Source organism: Neophocaena asiaeorientalis, unplaced genomic scaffold (genome assembly GCF_003031525.2).
Source record: "Neophocaena asiaeorientalis asiaeorientalis breed wild unplaced genomic scaffold, Neophocaena_asiaeorientalis_V1.1 scaffold378, whole genome shotgun sequence".
Classification (NCBI taxonomy): domain Eukaryota; kingdom Metazoa; phylum Chordata; class Mammalia; order Artiodactyla; family Phocoenidae; genus Neophocaena; species Neophocaena asiaeorientalis.
The window spans coordinates 562,773-586,330 of record NW_020185316.1 but is presented as its reverse complement, the minus strand read 5'-3'; the positions used below and the strand labels follow the sequence as shown (position 1 = coordinate 586,330).

At 40.9% G+C, this 23,558-nt stretch overlaps 1 long non-coding RNA gene across 1 annotated transcript; it reads right to left on the bottom strand.

Moving 5' to 3' along the window:
- Positions 1-471: 471 nt before the first annotated feature.
- Positions 472-23,332, bottom strand: LOC112392101 (uncharacterized). The gene is made up of 4 exons (XR_003001626.1): positions 23,251-23,332; positions 22,964-23,149; positions 2,403-2,483; positions 472-1,014 (listed from the first exon to the last, which is right to left on the bottom strand). It is a non-coding gene; the product is annotated as an uncharacterized LOC112392101 (long non-coding RNA).
- Between the last annotated feature and the right edge of the window lie 226 nt (positions 23,333-23,558).

The window sequence follows — 23,558 nt, the reverse complement described above, 5'->3', positions numbered from 1 at the left end:
GTGTATCAGTTCAAACAGGAAAGAGATGGCTAACTCAAAGGATTAAGAGAATATTGACAGAGCTATGGGAAAGGTTAAAATGGGGCTGTCCTACAAAATAAAACATACACTGAACATACAACTCAGCAATTGTACTTTTGGGCATTTATCTCAGAGAAATAAAAACTTATGTTCATAGAAGCTGTATTCCTAGAGCGCGAAGAAAGGCAGAGAAAGGCCTGGGGGCCAGAGAGCAGGGGGCAAATAGAGAAAACTGCATGTCTCTGCTATAAGCAAATATTTTCTTCTAGTATTTCCCAGAGCGAGATTTTTCTTTTAAAAGTCGTATTTATTTTTCTGAAATTTCATTACATGCTTTTCAGTTGTCTATGTGTGCTTCTGCCTAGCCGGCCCTATGATCAGTATCATTCTACAGGTTGTGAACCTGTGTTTATAATTTTTGTACAGTAAACAAACACCTTGTAAACTGGATACATTTCATTTCTTAAATTTTAATTAAGGGTATTTATTAAGCTCTCACAATAGGTAAGTCTTGCCGGAGAAACAATTAAAGGTGGGAAAAGGGGGGAGAGGGTTTCCCTGACCTCTAAGTTATTCATAACCCTATGCAGAAGATAGAAATATTTACCAAAACCCACCAGTACATGGAACAAACTGAAAGGGAGGGGAGGCTGTGTCTTTAATCAGGTGTAAAATTCCAAATTGAAATATTGACGTCCTTACGCGTAGAGCTTTAAATTACCGCGGCAGTCGTGCGAGCGTTTGTGGTGGGGGGTGAAGTGAGAGCTGTGATACTTCTGCATTTCATCCCAGGAACGTAGTTAGCGGAGACTTGAGATGCCTTTGCATTTCTGAGGCAGATTAGGCTTCCTTCCACTCTTCATAATTTTCCTGCAGAAACTCGAGATGGTTTTTTCCGCAGTCACCTTGTCCCTCTTCCCGTCTCATGTCGCAACTATCTGGACTTCATCAATCTTTCCGCCTTAATCCCTGACCAAATCTTCTCCTCTTTTCCTGCCACATCACAACATTTGAAGAGAAACAAACTTACGATTTGATCTTAGTTTTTTAACAAGATAGAAAAAATCATGCATATCATCTATTAATTTTGAAATGTAGGCCACGTAGGACATTACTGTGACATGAAGGCATGTTTTTTATTGAAATTCCAATTTTTTGAATAGAAGGAAAGATTTGACTGGGATTTCCTGAATGAAATAAATATCCTCTAACCAGCTTTGCAGTATTTTCATCTGAGGAAATGTAAAAGGATCCGCATCTCCTCTAAAGTATTTATTTAGATTTTTTTTTCTTTAAAGCTGTGTTTTCTTGCATTTGATTGTCACCAGCAAATATAAGAAGTGATGAGTTTTCCTAACGGCTGGAACGAAACAAGATCTCTCATTAAGTAGCAAAGAATCCAACAGCCTTTGTTCTTTGTGTTCACTTTCCTTACACAATGACTTCTAATTTGCCCAACTGTTACCTTCAAAGTAAAAGGAAGAATCTGATTTATAATCAACACAATTTGCTCAGTTTTACAAAAATTGTTTGGTTTAAATAATTTGTACAGAATGAAGATGTCAAAAACACTTCAGATTTTACTTATCTTCTAAAACAGATTTGCTTTGAAATCCAATCTAACTAGTATATACATTTTGAGTCTATTAGTCTTTAATAAAAGATAGTGGATATTTTTATCAGACTGCCTCTGCAGAATAACACCACTACTCTGCATTTAAAAAAAAGCATCTTTATCTTGAAAAAGTTGGAATATCTTTCATCTCATTGTATCCTAATTCAGGGGCAGTAGAATCCATCTTGCAGATGAAGGATTGAGACAGAGACAAATGATTTGTTGTCCAAAGTGACATCTGCATAAGGGCTGGCCCTGCGTGAACTTAAGACCCTCACATCCAGCATCACTTGCTCTGCTCGCAGTAGCCAACAGTGCAGGAGCAACGGGGACTGATGTAAAAGCTCCTATCTCCCTCTGCAATTCCAGCAGCAGTGGTCACTACCCTTCTGAAGATGGCTGCTGCAGGCACACTTTAAAAGTAGAAACTCAGGAAGTAAGAGAAAGCGTTTGGGTTTGTTTTCTGGGGCAGGAGAACTCCTCTTAGCAGGATGCTAAACTGGTCACTCCTGGAAGTCACACTTTTCATCCCCAAAATGACAACTTTCTAAAGGAAATAAATAACCCCTCCCATCCTGCATATTGCCAGGGAACTCCGTGGAAAAAGACGTGCGACCCAGGGCAGTGTGCTGCAGAGGCTGCATGCGCTGGGGCTGGGGGTGTAAAGGAGAGAAGGGCCAGGAAAGACAGAAAGGCAGATGGTAGGTGATGAGCAGCCAGGGCTGGATAAGAAAAGAGAGGAGTTGAAAGAAAATGGGGAACTTACCGAGATTGGCTACAAAAGCTAGAAAAGCCTCGAAGTGCTGCCCCCTGAAGATGGATTCACTGTATCAGGAGCCTATAAACGCTGTAAAACCAAAAGAAAGAACGGTCAGGAAGGGTAGGGCTGAGGCAAGACCTGTGGTTACTAACTCACGAGTGACGAAGAATAGGAAGATTTAAGTCCACTACTAAACAGCATTTCTATAAACACTTCAACCAAAATGCTTAATCAATTCTTCGGTCAATGTCCATGGTACTCAATTGTTCCCTTTTTGTGACAAATCCCAGAGAAGTAACCTCAATCTGTTACCCTTTGCGAAACTGCTGATTCTGGGTGGCCTCAGAAACAAAGCTGCAGCACACGCATTTTGAGGAAGGAAAGTAAAAATGTAACCTCAGGTCCAGTGTTTTGGGAACTGAACGACTTTGGTTGCCAGCTCCAGGCTCCTTTATCTCTTCCGTCTCAAATTAGGAAGAAAAACCTGTTCTCCCTGACTGCATTCCTTTTCAAAAATTTTCCTTTCTCATACCCAGATGGTGCCCTTTGAACTTAAAAGCTAAAGAACTTTGTTCCCCACTGTAAATCGTCCCCAAGGCCACGTTGCTTTTCCATTTAGCTGCCAAGCTGGGGAGAATTGGCAGTTATACTGGACAATTAGGACTTTGAAATATTATCCCAGCACATATGTAACAGGTTAGCACAGCGCCTGGACACGAAAGGGAGTGCCTTCCTTCCCTCTGGGCACTAACCTAGGCGGGTCTAGTTGCATTTCTACCACCGAGATAGGGGAAAGCTGGTGTCCTAAGAGGGGACAGATACAGAAGAAAAGAAAAATATGAAAGAATGTTGCTGGACTCTTATTTTAAAATTCAGTTTTAGATTGATAAGTCATTGAGCAAAGCCTGAAAAAAAAATCAAAGGGAGAAAAAGACAACAGGAAATGAAAATATTAATGCTGAAACCCCTAAAAGCAATCACCTTTAACTCTAGCTGTAAGACAGTCCACACTCTAAAACTCAAGTCCAAAGTATTACAGACACTGACCAAAGACCTATCACTGAACTGTCTCTATTAATAATTAGGGATGACTTTAAGTTTTTCCCTAGCACTTTATTTAGTACAATCCAATCTAGGTGTATCTCCTAGAAAAAATAAGCAATAGCAGGACTGTTATTTATATAATCTGTGAAAATAAGCATTATCCCACTCTTCTAGTCCCTGAATAAAACCAGACATATGGTGGGTATTAAAAAGCAAATGTAGTCTATCGCAACTTTGTAAATTTTTGTTTGATTCTTCATGGAACCTCTCACTTAAAGGGAATTTTCCTGCTTCAGTCTTCCTTTAAGAGATGAATTCTCTAAAACACTACCCGCCGCTTTCAAAATCCTTAAATCCAGAGAAAAGTGGCTCTTAAAAGTATTCAGATTAACCTGGAAATAATACGGAAGTTTAGCCTGCTAAGAAGTATGTGGGCCTTTCTAGCTATTCCTCATGATTTCCTGACCAGAAGAGAAAATAACTTCTAGCTTCACCTTGAGCTAATAAGTCAAGAGAAATTTGAGCCAATGTTTAAAGAGGACATACATAATCCAGACTGTTATACCGAAAAGAGAATTGTATTGGATTTGGTTGAGTTTTCAGAGTTTGATGGAAAGACTAGATCAGGGATCAGAAAGATGTGGGTATTAGTCTTAGATATGCAAACTTGAGCAGTACCTCTCTGATTCTCACTTTCCTCATCTACAAAATAGGATAAGAGAATCCATTGGGCCAATCTTTATTTTATGTGAGAATTTCATAACTATAACCAGATATACATTATCATTCACAGTTAGAGGGTATTCATTCAACAGACTCATTTTGAGAGTTCCACCTTCCAAAAGGATTTTATTCCATTTAAATGTTTATTATCATTGGGTGTAGCCAAAACCTCTGGTGTCTCTGGAAATAATAAGAAGGGTTAAATCTCAGGTATCACAAAGCTTGCTTTATTCCTCTGACCTCTAAACCCTTAATTCTGGAAGTCCTGCCTATCCTCTCCATGCAGACAGCTTGATCTCACTTGGGGTAGGGAAAGAGATGCTTCTAAATTTAGTCTAAGTGGATTTAACATATGGCATCATACCTTCCCGGGTCAAGAGGTCCCTGTGTTTCTGGAAAACTGGAAGACAGATTTTGCTGGGTGGTAGAAATTGGAGAAGGAAGACCATTCAACTATTTGGAGAAAAACAGTGACTTGAGGATGTGGGGTTGCTTTAAACTAAATTTCTAAAAGAAGGCTATGCCCTAATGCTAAAAAGCCTTCTTGATTTAGGCCTTTGCGATATTTCCCTGATGGCATTTAAGACATATTAAATTATTTGGCATTTGGTCCATGTGTGAAATGGACTCAGCTCTAAGTGAGTTACTCAGCCTTGGACTTGGTAAATTATCTTTATTGGATTTGAGGATAAAAATAAATAGAAGCACAAGGAGGGTTAGAATTGAGGTTTTCTTTTCCAAAGCCAAAGGCTCAGAGTCAATAAAAAGTCAAAAGATAAAGGCATAAGAAAAAACAACAGCAACAGTGAGATTAAGACTTTTAAATTGGAAACAAGTTTTTTTTTTGGAAACAATTTTTAATAAAACTGTGATTCAAACCTTATAAGTTTCTTATTAAAAAAGACCTGGCTTTAATTTCAGGTGAGCATGGGTGGCTTCAGATCAGCAATGACAGTAATGTGTATTTCGGTGAACTTCAAATACTCATGAGGGAAAAACAGGTATGACCCGCCATATTTCCTTATGGCTTAAGTAAGGCATCAGGATTCATGCTCTTATGTCTGTCTGGGATATCCACGATTACTAACATTCTTATAAATGTTTTTTTCCCTCGTTGCACCAAAGGCATAAAAGGACTCCAAGAAAAGAGCAGCTTTCGAGACAGAGATGAAATGGTGTAAAATCCAAAATGAAGGTGTATATTTGGTTCTGTGCTATAAAACGATGGCAGTAAGTGTCATTGTAAACTATGTGAACACTGCCATCTAATGCATTGCTAAAACTCAGCAAGTGCTTTGGAAAGTTTTGCTGGGAAGCAAGAGAAACAGAAAATACCCACCTAATTAAGATCACTACCGTCAGGATTTTACTTTACATTAAATGGAATACAGTATTTACATAAATCATGGCTCTTGTGCCTTACTTTCCAGCACACCAGCAGTACTTGTTTTCTGAATACCTCTATCTTTTCTCATCTTCCAAGAATAGATTTTTTTTTTATCTTACCAGTGCTGTGTAGCAAATAGTATTTAAATTAAGACCTTTTCTATCTGAGGGCTGCTTTGTAGCTTGGAGAAAACAGGTCATCAAAACATATCAATTGAAAAAATCCAAAGACCTAGAAAAGATCCACCAGTGTGTCTTTATTCAATGTGGGATGTGATTAAAACGTCAGATGTTGTGTTAGAAGCTATCAATCCTGTATCCACCATGGCCATTTTCATTGCTTCAAGACTATTTAGAAAAAAATTTTTTGAAACTCTGTTCACCATGGTTGAGCTAAAAGAAGCATATCACACACATGTACACACACCTACACACACAAACACACATACACACACACACACACACACAATAAAACTATCATAACTTCCCCTAATCTTTACATAAGGAATATTTGGGGAAAAAATACTTAAAAGATATATCAACCACTTCTAATATTAGCACTTTGCAAAAGGGCTCTACTAAAACTTCAAATGAGTCTGGCACAATCATCTATATAAACTCTATAAGCAAGTAAGTTGAAATAATCCTGTATTCTTTGGTTTCACTGCCAGGAAATAGCTGAAGGTCATCTTGCTGCAACAATTCCCACCCTGAAGAAACTGCAAATCACATTGACCAAGAAAGGATGAGTAGTGGGGCAAAGGAGAGAGGGTGCAGTAAATCTGCTAAGTTTGGGGAAAGTGTGCTGCTGTAAACTTCAGCTGAGGTGAGTCCTTCATGGTAGTGAAAGATATGTGAGGGGCAAGACAGTTGTTTATACAGACAATGGTAGAATGTTTAGAAAATGATTGCATTTGCGCTTCATTAATTCACTCAGTTTGCTGAGCTGAGACCAAAGAGTGATGGAGAGATCAATGAGATGATGTCTCCACGTTTTAAACTTTCCACCCCAGTAGGAGAAAGAAGATATCTTCATAAATACATAATATATGTATATATTATATGTATATATTTTTACACAAATATATGTGACATAATATGGCTCACAAATACATAGTATATTTGAAAAGAGTTTAGTAATTAGCAGAGTAGATGCCCAATAATTATATTTTTGAACGTGTGGATAACTATTTGGATAAATGAATAAATGGATTTATGAATTAGTGTCCTAAGAGAGGTTATGGGAGTTCACAGAAAAGACAAATGATTTCTGTTAATTTTGGTAAGCTGGGGAGTGGAGACAAGTTATGGGAGTTTAAGAAAGAATATAAAATATAGTTGGGATTTGTGTAGCACATTGAATGCTTGTTAATATAAACCCAGGTAGTGACAATAGTAAGTAAGGCCATTGGAGGCAGAAAGAATAATAAAGGCTTGGAGACAGGAATTTATTCTGAATGAATGCATTTCTGTTTGCCTGATGATCTAAAGATGAGGGGGAAATTCCTACCTCCCACCATATACAAAAATTGGCTCAAAAGAGATCAATGATCTAAATATAAGACTTAAAACCCCGAGAAGCAAACATGGAGGCAAATCATGACACTAGATTTGACAATGAATTCTTAGCTATGAAACCAAAAGTACAAACACCAAAATTAAAAATAAATTGGACTTCAGCAGAAATTTAAAACTTCTGTGCATCAAAGGACATTATCAAGAAAGTGAAAGGGCAACCAACAGAATGGAAGAAAATACTGGTAATTCGTTTATCTGACAAGCATCTGGTAAATAGGATACACAAAGAACTCTTGAAACCCAAAAACAAACAAAAGGATAAAAAACACAGTTAATGAAGGGCAAAGGACTTAAATTAAATAAACATCTGTCCAAAGCACATGAAGAGATGCTCGACATCGTTAACCATTAAAGAAAAGTAAATTGAAGCTGCAATGAGGTACTGCTTCACACCCGTTAACATGGCTATAATTTCTTTAAAACTACAAGTGTTGTCAAGGATGTGGAGAAACTGGCACCCTTACATGTTGCTGGTGGAAATGTTAAATGGTTCCTTCACTGTGGAAAATAGTTTGGCAGTTCCTCAAAAAGTTAAACATAAAATTTCCTTATGACCCAGAAATTCCACTCCTAGGTATCTATCCAAAAGATATGAAAGCAGGTACTCAAACAACTATATATACATGCATGTTCATAGCAGCACTCTTCACACTATCTAAATACAACCCAGAGGTCCATCCATGGGTGAAGAGATGAACAAATGTGGCCTATCCATACTATGGAATACTATTTGGCCATGAAAAGGAAGGAAGTACTCATACATGCTAATAGTGATGAAACTCAAAAACATTATGCTGGGCTTCCCTGGTGGCGCAGTGGTTGAGAATCTGCCTGCCAATGTAGGGGACACAGGTTCGAGCCCTGGTCTGGGAGGATCCCACATGCCGCGGAGCAACTAGCCCCGTGAGCCACAATTACTGAGCCTGCGCATCTGGAGCCTGTGCTCTGCAACGAGAGGTCGCGATAGTGAGAGGTTGGCACACGGCGATGAAGAGTGGCCCCCGCTTGTCGCAACTAGAGAAAGCCCTCGCACAGAAATGAAGAGCCAACACAGCCATAAATAAATAAAATTTAAAAATAAAAAAGGCAAAATTCCTTTAAAAAAAAACAAACAAAAATATTATGCTAACTGCAAGAAGCTAGACACAAAAAGGTCACATATTACATAATTCCAAATATCTGAAATATCCAGAAAAGTCAAATCCATTTTCTGACAGGAAGCAGACTGATGGTTTCCAAGGGCTGGGGGGAGGGGAGAATGAGGAGTTCCTGCTCAATGGCTGTGCCGTTTCCTTTCAAAACGATGAAACTGTTTTGGGAGTACAGAGAGAGAGATGGTGGTTGTACCACACTGTGAATGTACCAGATGCCACCGGACTGTTCACTCTCAAATACCTAATTTTATTCTGTATGAATTTCACCTAAATTTAAAAAAATTATTAAGGAAATAGGAGAGCAGGATACAGAATAAAAAGATAAGTTGAATAATTGTTATTTGCTGCCAATCAAATGCACACACAGGGAAGAATCACTCTTTGTAAGTTCTCGGTTAGAAGAGCGACGTGATCATCTCCATGCTAGGGGACGTTTGAAGTAGCTGCAGTGTGTGGTAGAGATTGGACAAAGTGACAGGAAGCAAAACTACCTGCTCGTAATTTTAAAAGTAGTTCTGCTGCAGGAAAGAAAGTGGGGCGCAAGAAGATGACCATGTCCCAGATCTCAGGTGAGTCCCTGATACGGCTGCCAAGTATGGGCTCTTAGCTTCTCGCAGGAAAGAATTCAAGAGTGAGCCACAGTAAAGTGAAAGAAGGTTTAATCAGGGAGATACACACTCCACAGACAGAGTGTGGGCCATCTCAGAAGGTGGGAGGCCCCAAAATATGGGGTGGTTATTTTTATAGGCTGGGTAATTTCATAGGCTAATGAGTGGGGGGATTATTCCAACTACTTTGGGGAAGGGGTGAGGATTTCCAGGAGTTGGGCCACCACCCACTTTTTGACCTTTTATGGTTGGCCTGGGAACTCTCATGGCACCTGTGGGTATGTCATTTCCATTCTAATGTATTATGAGTGTATAATGAGGGTCAAGGTCTCCTGGAAGACGAATCTTCCACTGTCTTGGACCTAGTTGGTTCTAACCAGTTTATGCTGTTCATTTCCATGGAGTTTAATGACATTTTTTAAAATTGGAAAGTTGTTTCTTGGTCGTAAAGAGATTAACAAGACCTGCTGTATTAAGAAATTAAAAATAGAACTACCATACAATCCAGAAATTTTACTGCTGTGTATTTATCTGAAGGAAATAAAAACACTAATGTGAAAAGATATACGCACCCCCATGTTCACTGAAGTATTATTTACAGTAACCAAGATATGGAAACTACCTAAGTATCCATATATGAGTGAATAGATAAAGGGGTGGTACATACATACAAGGGAATATTACTCAGCCATGAAAAGAATGAAATCTTGACATTTGCAACAACACAGATGGACCTTGAGGGAATTATAAGTGAAATAAGCCAGAGAAATACAAATACTGTATGCTTTCACTTACATATGGAATCTAAAGAAGAAAAGAAACAAACAAAACAAAAGCATAGATACAGAGAACAGAATGGTGGTTGTCAGGGGTTTGAGGAATGGGCAAGACAGGTGAAAGGGATCAAGAGGTACAAACTTCCAGTTATAAAATAAATATCATAAGGATGTTATATAGGGCATGGTGACTATAGTCAATCTTTTTTTTTTTTTTTTTTTGCAGTACGCGGGCCTCTCACTGTTGTGGCCTCTCCCGTTGCGTAGCACAGGCTCCGGACGCGCAGGCTCAGCGGCCATGGCTCACGGGCCCAGCCGCTCCGCGGCATGTGGGATCTTCCCGGACGGGGGCACGAACCCGTGTCCCCTGCAGCGGCAGGCGGACTCTCAACCACTGCGCCACCAGGGAAGCCCTATAGTCAATCATTTTGCACAGCAGACTTGAAAGTTGCCAAGAGAGAAATCCTAAAGGTTAACTTAGTACAGTGACAGATGGTAACTAGACTTATTGTGTTGATCATTTCACAATGTATACAAATTTCAAATCATTATGTTATACACCTGAAACCAATATAATGCTATATGTCAATTATACATGGGTAAAAAATTTTTTAAGAATTTGTGACTACAGTCATATAAATCATACATTTGGCATTATAAACATGAATATAAAGTAGCCTCTCCACCCATCATCTATAAGGAAATAATTCCCATTACACAAACATTCCCACTAAGAAATTTACATTCTAAATATGCTTAATTACATTTCTGTTAGATGTTCAAATATTCTTTTATATTTTCTGATTCTGACTAAGGCTCTTGGAGAAAAATACCTTGAACCTGCTCATCTCATTTAGATGGTGCTAAACAGAGTTAATGCCACTTGGTTGCACACTTAAGAGCTATATTTACTGAGGAGTGATAGACCTGCCACACTGCAGCATTGCAAAACACAGGGGGAAAACAGGAGAAGCTCCAGTTCTTTCTGCTTTTGTTCATCAAGCCGATCCTGCTTTTGCTATACCTGTTTTAATGTCTCCTTTTCTGCTTTCCTATTTGGTCAATTTCTTTCCCCAGAACGTTGGCTGTGTAGTAACAGTTACAACCTGAGTACTTCCAGGCCACCTTTATCCTCTTTCAGGATTCTCCTTCCTCTGGTCAATTTGGGGAAAGAGAAACTGGTTCATGTCAATTACTAAGTCACTTCCCCTCTGCACTATTTCATTATCCCATCTGAGGCCTCTACTCTCTTGGTTGGCAATCACCCCTACCCATTCACACCTCAGAAGGTCATTAAATCAAGGGGACATGTAGCATTCTTTATTGGAGGTTTGGAACAAAAATTCAATATTAGACATTCCCTCAACTATCTCCTGCGCTACAGAACATTTACCCTTGTGTGGTGGTGACCTCCTCCCATATTGCAAGTCCTGATCTGTCCCTCTCACTCCCACCATTCAATTTCTCTTCATTTTGCAGTCAATTTACCAATCTTCTATTCTGCTGTCCCCTTTCAAATCATATAGGCATTGGCTCCCAAGGTCAGACCTTTAAATATTTTCTTAAACAAAGTCTCCAGAGAGAAACTATGCCACTTCCTTAAGAGGCAAGAACAGCTATGTTATTTGCAGTTTTAACCAGCCTATTTTTCCCTCCGTGTTACTTTATTTTACTCAAAAACAGCTCATGTTGTCCTTTATGTCAGGGTCATAATAACCAAAGATAGTCCCTGAATACCCTCGAGTTTTAGAAGTGCTGTTACAAGAGAAAGAATTTCTAATGATCTAACTTGAGGTCACAGAAGATACAACAGCGATGAAAAAATTAAAATACTCATTTTCTGTTTCAATACAAACCAGTTCAGAGATTAAAAAAAAAAAAAGGCAGCACTTCTCTTCTTCTATTTCCAAGTTGAAGCAGCGCAGAAACTTTCAGCTGACAATGACTACGTCATTAACTACACTAAATAAATGAAATAAGCGAACTCCTTGTAAAAGTACAAGGCGATCATGGTTATGATTAGGGTAAGCCAAGGTGCAGAATACCCAGAGAGAGAGCTGACGGAAGTATTAAAGACTCCATATGTGGCCCACCTGGCTGGGAAAGAAATCTGGAGAAACAGTCAAATGAATAAATCAGGAAAGTAGATCAAAAGAAAGTTGGAAAGTGAGATAAATGTAAGTGAATTAGAAGAGAAGGAAAAAACTTTTCTATAATATGACCAAGATTTTGAGGGAGCTAAAGTGTAAGATAACAACAATTAAGGGAAATAAGAGATTATGTGTGTATATATATATATATATATATATATATATCGAGTCTGTATATTTCCTGTATATAATCTGTCTGCTTATAAGTTGTTCTAAAGTGTAGCAGTCAGCATCAGTAGGGGTCCTTCGTGGCAAGCAACAGAAATCAATTCAAATTTAAGCAGGAAAACAAAATATTGAAGGGTATCTAGTATCTCAAAGGCTTGCCTGAGGGAGGTGGAAGGCAGCTGGAGAATGAGTCTCACAAATGGACAGCACCCAAGGGAGAGGAGGTGGGCTCCGCGCTCCCACAGAACAGCCCGATTAGGGTGCTTTCTTATTAACAGTGCTCCCAGTGGGCACTCAAGCTAAGCCTCCTCGGATGCTTCCAAGACCGCTGTGGGAAATGTCTCACTGGGCACTTCTCCCCTGAAGATCTGAAAGTTCAAAGCCCCAGGCATGAACCTCTCCTTGCTGACTGGGCCTGTAGCACATGATCACTTCTAGGACGTGGGAGAGAGTGAACTGCCATGTCTCTCACCACGGCTCACAGACTGTAGGGGACTTCCTCAAAAACAGAAATCTCTTCCCTACCCTCCCACCAAACCAGACACATCGAATGCCCTCCATAAATACTGAATGTTTGACAGTGCTAGCAGTTTAACTTAGTTGAATTAATAAATGGAAATAGTTAGAATTCAGTTTTCCTGACTGATCTGTTCCTCACAAAAAAAGGAATGAGTAGGAAGCTGGAGTCCCCAGGCTGGGGATGGGGACAGTCATGTGTGGGGTGAAGGGCCAAGGCTCCGAAGTCTAGGGTTTACATCTCAGTTATAATATTTATTGTCTTTGAACTTGGGTAATTTTGTTACAGCTTCATATGTGTGATAGTTAAAATGGAAATGAAAAGGCTATTCATCTCTTCGAATTATTCTGAGGATGGCATTTAAAAAAAGCATCCCACTTGCATACGGTTTGCTTAGAACAGGGGCAAGTGCTCGTAAAGCATCAGCCACGCTAACCACTCACACGGTGGGGCTCCATCGCCCTCTCACGGGACTCCCAACACACACAGCTACTCTGAACAAATTCTTGATTTTTTGATTCCTCTTCCTCCCAGAGCTGAGGAGAACCCTGACGTAAGCCATCTGCTTCCAGTGATCTTGACGGATTTCCTGAGTTGTTCTAGTCATCTCCCTTTATTTTGAGTCTCAATCTCCTGAGGCTGCTACCTTGTGAATGAAAGCATGCTTCAGTTCCATGTTGGGTTAAAAACCATAAGTATTCCAACAGCCCTTTCTAGTACTACTGTCCTGCTCATCTCTTGCTAACCACCTGGCCACCAATCTCTAGCTCCCTTGTGGCTGGATCCCACTACCATGAAGATGAGCTCGAAAGTCAATGATTTGGCTTTGAATCAAGCTCTATCATTCTTAAATTGTGTGATCTTAGACAAGTTACTTAACCTCTCTTAACCTTAACAATGCCTCGTTTGCATTATTTGTATAATGAGGATGCTAATGAATCTGGCACATAAAAAATACCCTTGATTATGATCCCAATGAGTGTTCTTAATTATGAGTAGGCAAAGCTTCTGGTGGGATACAGTAATAGAAAAGGCTCTACAGCTGATTTTCTCATGAGGGGTTGCAATAAGAAGTTCCTAGAAGATGTACCAGTCAGAGTACCTGTAAGAAACTAATATTAAGATCACTCCATTAGGGAACTTTATAAAATTATTGTAAAAGTGGAGGGGAGACAGCTTTTCTCCATTCACCTCAGCTCTGTGGATCACAATGGAAGATGCAACCACAGGTGCCAGGTAATAGGACTACATTCCAGTATTGGATCCCATCACAGGATCAGTCCCTCCCGGTTTCTGGGACTCGTTCTACCCAAGGGACAGGTGCCAACCTTGTGTGCACAATGGAATCATCTGCAGAGATTTTCAAAAGCACCAATCTCCAGGCCACACCCCAAAGTCTAATGTTTAACTGGATGAAACGGGGGAAGAAATACAATTTAAAATATAATTTTGTTTTAGAAAGGAAGGGGAAGAGGAAACGAGGGGGAAAGGAATGGCTGTCCTGGGAAATTACTGTTCGAGGCCATCCAGGCCATTTCTTTGCTTCCTAGAAGTTCCCTGAAATCTGTAAAGAAAAGATAAAACCCCTAGATAAGTTCCTGAACGTGCTATTGTTCATGGGCTCGAATAGCTCCAAACTTTCACCATCGAGAAACTCTTAACCAAAGTTTAATCTAAATCCCTCCTGTTAAAAGCTAAGTCCCATTATTCCAGTGTTTAGCTCAGAGGAAACAAGACCTGCTCACAGCATTCAGATTGTACACTCCTCCATCCTTGAAGTGTCACCTCACTTTACATAAGTGAGCTCTTTTTGTGCTTAATAAAATTGACTTGCCATTTCTACTGAACTGTAGTGTGAATCAGCTCTCAAGCAACGCAGGGCAGTACCTTCTTGTTTCCTAAGCCAGATTTTGCTGCGATAGCAAGCCGCCCGGGGTCCGAGGGCCATTATGGGGATGGGATGGCAGGACCCAGGGTCTGGCCTCCATGCAGACCAACCATTACACTGGCCTGTGGCCACAGGCACCTGGTAGTAGCCTGACTGCATTAAACTTCTCTGCCAACCCTGGGAAATGAAAAATGAGTCTTTGGCAATCTTCAACCTGACTCAGTGTGTATTTAAGTCAAGGTATGAAATATAATAGCCACTGTTACTGAGCATCTAGTATATGCCAAAGATGTTGTGACAATTAAAGGAGAAAATTTATGGACAGAGCACACTGCCGGGAACAGAGTAATCTCAATAAATGGTGAGTGGTACTGGCATTCTTACTAATCCCAAAAGTGGCCTTAAAAGGGCGACATGATTATTCTCACTTTATAAGGATGAAATCAAGGTTTAGAGAGGTTCCATCACTTGCCCAAGGTTATACAGTTTGTAAATGGAAGAGCAGTCATTAAATGCAGGACAACTTTTGAACAACAGAGGCTTGCCCAGGATGGAGAGGGTAGAACATTTTTGACTGTTCATGGAAGTTTCCCATGGTTGGGAAGGAGGTTGAATAGAGATTGCAACGAATTACTTCCTTTTCTTTTGCACAGCATCACAAACCACCTAAAAATTAATCTTCCAGTAGACAACTGCTTCTTTGGTGTGTGTGTCTGTGTGTGCAAATCACACGTGGCTATGCGTGTGTAGACAATGTGATTTATTAGCTTAGTGGTCATAGTAGAGAGAGACAGGTGATGGATTGCATTGTACCAATAACACAAATCGATCACGTTCAGAGATTAATCAATATCATTCACTTCAATTCTCTAAGTATTTATTATCAAGGGCATATTATGTGCTTGATACATGCACTACATTCCTTGGAGGATATGAAAGAAAAAGATGGCAGGGTCCCAGCACTCAGAAATCTTCGTGTGGTTAAAACTCTCTGTGAAATAGGGAATCTAATGATATAAGAAATTGTTCATTAAACTGCTAAATTAAACATAAAATTAAGTACTAAAATATATAATAGATACCTTCAGGATGAATTAAGGGAAAGGAAAGAGCTAGACCACTACCAAGGAAGGCTTCAGGAAGGAAGAGAGATGGGAGATGAGCACTGAGGATTTGAAGCCAAATAGAGAAAAGGGTGTGAATGTCTTTTCCTTTCATCCCAGGCCCGTTAAGAGTCAGCCTGAGCAAAGCACTTAAGCCAGGAACTCATTTAATTATCCATTCATCTGACAAGTAAACCTAATACATGCCAGACTTCTAGTAAAAAGAGAAATCGGCATGATGTGTACAGGGAACACTGAAGAAGCTACTTGATGGAACAGACGGTTTGATAAGGGGTTGCAAAGACATAGAAATCAGGTGGAGTGAAATTCTGGACACCAAGAGAGACAGAAATAGGATGGCCCATGAGAAACTCCTCTAAACTCTTGAGGAGGAAAAAGAAAGGTACAATGAAAGTAGTGTTAGAGAAAACCTCATTGAGGAGAAGGGCTCAGGTTCCTTGGTGCCAGGCTAAGGCACATACATCTGCACACACTCCCTACGTTCCTATGTATATACACAGAGAGAGGCTGAGAAGTCTTTTGCCTACTTGATTTGGCCATGCTAAATCTTCAAGAAAAATACTATTTGAAAATGGCAATGGATACTCTTGAAGGCAAAAATGAGTCAGTAAGCCTCAACTCTGGTTTTCAGTTGGAAATCAAATAGCCCTGGTCTAGCACCTTCTGGGGAATGTTCTCTGATCCCACCATCCATAATGTAGGTTTGGTTTTCCATTACCAGTAAACAGAATATCAAGAAGACTCCATCTGTACCCAGAAATCTAGGTATTTAGTTAAAGAAGGGATTTTCCCCCCAAGAGACATAAGGCAATGGAGTGAGAAAGGAAAATCTTTTCAACGAAATTAAACAAATTCAGTTTCATGTGCTTCACAGCTACTAAAAAGGCACAGAGATCAAATCTTATTTTCCTGCTGTCAGACCTAGGGTCTAATTATTAAAAAAAAAAATCCATGACACCCAAGTTAATTAGTACAAAACTGCCTTAAATGGCATTGGCTTCATTAAATGACAGATAAATATTTTAGAATGACCCTCTCAGTGGGGGAAGGGTGTGAAAATTGCCCAAGAATGGCTTTAATTTTAGAATACCGGGAAGAATTTCACACAGCGGCAAACATAATTTCACTCAAACTGTATGAAAACATCATACACTTAAACAGCTCTAAATCTTTGTTTGAAAAAATAATAGTAAACACAGGACTTCTAGTGAATAAAAATGGAGTTTAAATCTATATCAAGTATTGGCTTGGCTGCTAACAGATTTGGTCTAAATGTCAGTGTACGACCTTCTCACTTAACTCGAGACCATGTGGGTTTGCTTTTCCTGATACAGGTTTAGCAAATATGGAAGCAACCATCTCAAACATCAGCCACTCAAGCAAAAGGATATGTATTACTCTTAACCTATCATGCCTATGGGTACACTAGGAGCTTCCATAGAGACAAAAGTGGCCTGAGACTTCACAAGGTATGATGCCCCTGAGATCACTCTGCCCTTTCCCGCTGCTGCACAGACATCAGTATAGACAGCAGCAGACAAGGGAAAGCAGCCAAGAACAGCAGCAGAAACGCCAGACAGACAGATCCATTGTAGCCAATCCAACATCTCCAACAATTTCACTAGTTTGGTTCAACAGTTTCTGGAGAAACGGAAGGTATCACTCCAAATGACTCCTGGCCAATTTTTACAGGTCATCTCAAGCTTCCTGTACCATTGCCCTTTCAACTGCTCATATAATAAGGGACCAGCAAAGTCAGCTATGGATTGGCAAAGCAAAGAGTTGGCTTTGGCTCTTTGTAACATTAATAGGAATTACGGGAAGCAAGGAGTTTAGATGTTCAGCCAATAGAGTGCTTTAGAGCAATACTGTACCCACTTGCTTTTTCTAGCGCTGACGCATTGGCTGGTCCTGCATCTTGAAATACACAGCCATCCATCTCGTTTCAGAGGCAGATGTACCAACCTAACTATGTGTGACGGGGGAATGCCCACATTGACCTAGGATGCCTAATCTGATTTAATAGATTATTACTAAATCTACAAAGGAAAAGATGCGCATCAACTGTTCGCGTTAAGTCACTGTACCTAGGTCACACACAGCACCATTTAGTAAGTTCTACGTGCCACTGTCCTCAATAAAAGTGGTTTCATTGTCCCGGGGAAAGGCATGTTTTGGGCCAAAGGGGAGACTCTCAGTTCCCCACACCCAGGAAGGCAGATGTACAAGAAGTAAATAACATTAGAAGCCATATAATACACAGCCCTAAGCTGGGCCTTATAAGGAATAATTTTTTAAAAATATCCCTAAGTTTTTAGGGTTCTTTTCTTATTGAGAAAAACAAAATATATACAAAATACAAATCAAATGCTACAGCAAGATCACCAGCTGACTTCATTTCTCAGGTCATGTTGCATTTACAAAATATAATTTATGCTATGAGGCAATATATCCACTCCTAAAAAATAAACCCACACTCAGCAAAATCATACACGAAAAAAAACCACAGATTATGCAAAAAATGAGATTATGGGCAGACCATAATTCAATCCATAACAAGAATGCTAGCAAAAACAATAATGATTTTGAGAAAAATACTAGCTCTGATAAAAAGACATTGACATTCCTGATAAAGAAAGAAATACTAAGTGATAGTATTGGCGGAAGGGGATATAAGGAAGAGTTGAGGCTGCTGAGCTGTAAACAAGATCAAAATGGACAAATGTTGGGGAGAGTTGCAAAATAGGAACTTCCAAGACAAAGCCCGTGTCCTGTGGCCACGCTGAGTCAACAGGAAGAGCGTAGGGTAAGGAACATCACGCACAGACTCTATTCCTGTACACCAGCTGTGTTACTGTATTTGTGTTCCGCTGCTATCACTTGATGGTGTAAAACAGTAACCGGCTGAGGCAAATCACCCATGGACTGACCGACGTGACTGATGCGTTACAATGATGTCTTTCTATCCACCCACCACATATAGGCTAGTTTTCAACACAGAAACAAAAGTTTTAGCAGAGCAGATCAAATGTCGTGTTTATTTTATTTTCTTACCCAAGCCTCCATTTAACTACCTATCAGTTTCTCCCATCGTTACTAATAGTGTTACCAATATCTGAACACCCCAAGCCTGAATTGCATTTTTTCACTCTGTCTTATTTTTAAATAGCAAGTTGCCGAATATTGCATTTACCATCAAAACATACCGCACCAGATTTCAGGCCCCTCTCTCCTGTCAAAGTGTGGTTGAAGAAAAAATCAACAAGCCCGCTGGAGAGACAAGATACAGGAGACGGGTAACTCTTGGCTTCTCTCACAAATGTGAAACCGGAGAGTGAGACCTGGACGTCATGACCAGGGTGGAAAGTGAGAGAGGAGCCACCAGGTTCTCTGCCAAGTACAAATCTTATCATATTATCTGGGAGCTAAGTGGGGAATGCTAGCCTGCATATAAGAAGAATCCAAGGCAAAGCCAAAGAACCAGGAAAACAAGAATGAGAAAAAAGCAGAGCTGGAAAGGGAGATGCAGTCTGGCCAGGACTCATCCTTCATTTAAATGAATCAAGATTCATATATTGATACATCCTTTGTGTGGGAAGGTGGGATTCATTTCAGAAAGCTCAAATAGAATTAGACACAGAAGCTTCTTTTCTTCCTGAGCTGTGACTGCAGGCTGGCCATCAAGATCTAATCTTTCTCTCCCACTATGTGTTTAAACAGCTGTCCCGGGCATGTCCCCTCCCAATCAAGACTGTCCATCCTAAATTTACTCACCGTTAGCTGTGGCCACATGACTACACTTTCAGCAAAGGAATATAAACAGAAGTGATGGATGCCTTTTCAGTCTCATAATGAAATAAGGCCGTGCCTTAAAACCCTGAGCTTATCTGTTCCATGCACTCTCTCCCCTTCTTTCTTGATGTAACTCAGACATTGCAGCAATCCAGTTTCTTGATTGCCATGCACCACATGAAATTGGCAGAAACCTGGGTACCAAATAACTTTGAGGAGTATAGTTGCCCTATCGACCTGCAAATATTACCTGTGAAAAAAATCATCTTCCATATTCTTTAAACCTCCATCCCTTGCAGTTTAGCTTATCTCAAATAACATACATTTTAAGACATTCTATAGTCTATCTAGTCATATTTTTCGGTTAGTTAATTATTTTTAAACTAATTTATTAATCAAAAGGCAACTTCGAATATTCACTATCTTGCCATTCCTGAGCAAACTAAAGGAAATCTCTTATGAACCTGTTGATAACTGTCCATGAGCGGTATTTTCCCAGTAATGTGGGAAAATGATATGGGATATTTTCTTGACACTGTTCCCTCCATCTGAATGACATTCTTGAACATCTTTAGCTGTTCCAAATTGTCATAATTATAATTTTTGGGTTGGGGAAGGCAATAAAGCAAACTCTTATATCATTTGGAAGAATAAATGAGCTAGAATACACAAGAAACTTTTTTAAATAAGGAGGTTCTTGCTCTTTGAAATATTAAAATCCTCTTTAAAAAAAAACTACAATAAGTTTTAAAAGGGAGGTACTGGCCAGAGAAGAGACAGATTGATATTTGAGACAGAATATATATATATATATATATATAAACATATATAGAGAGAGAGATACACTTAGGTATAATTACAGATAAAGGTGGTATCTCAAATCAAGAAAAAAGACAAGTTGTTAATAAAAATTGTGTTGGGTCTAACTCTCCATTTGAAAACTGCAGCAAAAATCAATCCCTACCTCATCTCTTAAAGCAAAATTATTTCCAGACCAACTAGAAGCTTAAATGAAAAATAAATATACAAATTTCACAGTGAATATTTATCTAATTTAACTAACAAATGAAAAAGAATTTTTGATAATGACAAACAGAACCTCCAGAAGGAAAAATTAATAATAGATTTGATTGTGCAAACATTTAAACCTTCAGTACTAAATTTTAATTCAAAAAATGACAAATATATAAAATGTATACAAAAGAAATCAATGTCTTTAAAACACATAAAACTCTAAGCGTTACTATGAAAAAACATTCCCATAGAAAGTAAACAAAGGATTTGAATAATCAAGTCGTGGAATAGTAAATTAAAATGGACAGTGAGCATATAAATATGTTCAGCTTCACTAGCAATTCAGAATTCCAAATCAAAATGAAAACGAGAGGCTATATTTCAACTATCAGATTGGTAGAGAAGCTCGTTCCACTAGCAGGAGAACTCGCAGATTGGAGAGTAGGTGTGAATTGAGGTTTATGAAATCTCTCCTCCCACTTGGATGACCTGTGCCTCGCCAGGGGCGTCTCTTCCAGACTGACAGGATCTCTCTCTCCTGTGTTCTCATCCTCAGGGAGTTCAGTAGATGTGCCTTTATTCACACCTATAGTTACCAGTCTCTTCTTCTGTTCACGTCTAGATTCCAGAAGATCCTTTCTGGTGTTCATACCTTTAAATATGATCACCTCCCTAAAAAGGCCAGCACTAAATAATGACTTCCTTTGGCTAAAACTAAATGACAACGTTATAAAGAGGGTTTCTTGGCTAATTAGGAAGAAGAAGGTTGGAGGAGTGGGGATGCAGGCGGGATGAAGTTCAGGCCCACATGAGAGCATCATTCTTTTTTTTGTGTGGTACGCGGGCCTCTCACTGCTGTGGCCTCTCCCGTGGCGGAGCACAGGCTCCGGACGCACAGGCTCAGCGGCCATGGCTCACGGGCCCAGCCGCTCCGCGGCATGTGGGATCCTCCCGGACCGGGGCACGAACCCGTGTCCCCTGCATCGGCAGGCGGACCCTCAACCACTGCGCCACCAGGGAAGCCCAAGAGCATCATTCTCAATGAGGTCACCTCTACTTGAATGTCCTTCCCTCTGCTTTATCCTCTCTCTGGATCATCTGCCTGCAAGACAAACCCTCCTTCTTTCCAGAGTATTTCCCCGTGTGGGACTACATATGTCTCATTTCCCGTTTTTCAGGATAAGCAAATCAATCAAACTGATCCCCGAATGAGGCAGTGAGTGTGCTTGGGGAAAAATGTCTTACTCTAAATGGGTGGTTCTAATGGTGGTATTTGCCAGTGCTGTGGCCTGGCTTTCAGCCTTAGCAGCAGATGAGAATCACCTGAGAATGAATCCAGAGCCGATTTTAAAACATATCAACATGGCCCGGTGTCATGACAAACCAGTTAAACCAGAATACCTGGCACTGGGGCTGAGCCATATTTTTTGTTGTTTTGTTTGTGTTTTAAAGTTCCAAAGATGAATCTAATGCTAACATTCAGTGAGGACTGAGGATCAATCCCTACAACAGTGGTTCTCAAAGTGTGGTCTCCAGATCAGCAACAAGAGCACCTGGGAACTTGTCAGAAATGCAGATTCTCAGGCTTCTGAGAATTCTGTGGGCCTCCAAACCTACAGAATCGGAAACTCCAAGGGTAGGACTGAAGACTCTTTGCTAGCAATACCTCCAAGCGATTCTGACATGCCCGCTCAAGTTTGAGAATTACTGCATTAGGACAGTCATTCCATGACATTTTGTGAGTCCCTCCTGTGTCCAAGCACTCAGTATATAAAGATGAAAGAACAGTTTAAAAAATCAAATTTGGTGTGATAAGTACCATTAGGAAAGATTAACCATGTACTATAAAACTCTAGAGGAAGAAACCACGGACAAGGTCATATCTGGCGGGTCATCACAGACCACAGGCTGGCGACTTTAAACCCAAATATTCTGTTTACTTTCCATCTTCTGATGAGAGATCTGCCAACCCAGTTACACAGAGTGAGCCCAAGACTGAGAGGAATAAATGGCAAGCTGCATTTCCTTATCTGTTGGACCCCACTGCAACTCCAGCCTTTCTCAGAAGTTGACCAGTCAAGGTTTGCTGAATTTAAAGGCTCTGACCCAGTATGCCCAGCACCCAAGTGAAGCCAGATTCCGACAGACACCGCCCCCCCCCCACACACACACCCTCGGTGTGCGCCAGTTCCTTCTGGTCCAGGGGTCCCTCATCAGCTAAGCCCAGGTCCTCCCGTGCAACCCAGAAGGAAGGCAAGGAGCAAACGAGAAGCAAGAAAAAGCAGAAGGGCTGATCTGCTGGGGCTTTCCAGGAAGAAGCTTCCGGACGACGGCGCCACTTCCCCGGCCGCTTGCCCCGGCTCCTCCTACCGGGCGCACCTCTGTCTCAGCCGCCGGCCCGACGCGCGCTCCCAGTGCCCAGCGCGCGCCACGGGAACGCGGGGACCAGCCCTCGCCCGGGAGCGGACAGTCAGGGATCAGAACTGGGCCTGGGGTTTGGTACTCCCGGCCTCCTGAGGGTGGGGTGGGGGACAGCGAGCCGGCCGCCGCCGGCCAGAGGCGGCCCCTCTCCACCTCTCCTGGGCGGTCAGGACGCGCTGCGCGGTGCGCAGGGAAGCAGGGCGGGGTTTCAGGGTTGCCGGTACCTCTCGGCCTCCTGGGGTCGCCTCCCTTTCTTGCCCCACCTGCTGCGCCCTTCTTCCGCGTCCTCCCCTTCGCTTGCTCCTTCTTTTCTGCACCCTTCTGCGGCTCTCCTCCCACACAGTGGTTTTAAAGGTGGGAGGGAGCCGCTGCCGTACTGGACTCCTGACCTTGCACATTCCTGGAAGCACCTTCGAAGTAGGGTTGAAAAAGAAATAGCAAAGGATAAAGCTGCTGGAGACAATCAACGGAAATTATTTTGGGCATCTCCCACCCACCCCTCCACGCACACCTGAAAATAGAGTGCAAGAGAATCACTGGTTCTGGGCAAAATTCTCAAGCGGACTACATAAACGCCCAGCTTTGAGTTCCTGGGGAAAGAGTACCCAGGACATACCATTTCCTGGTGGGGAGGGGTGAGTCCCGCAAGGCATAGAACAATGGCGTTCAGTCCTGACTGCGTGTCGTAATCACCTAGGAAACAGGAAGATGTAATGGAGGGGTTCGGGTGTGTGTGTGTGTGCGTCTGTGTGTGTGTGTGTGTAAGTACCAGGGTTGGGGCTGGGGTATATATCAACCATTTAAAAATAGAGCAGCTAT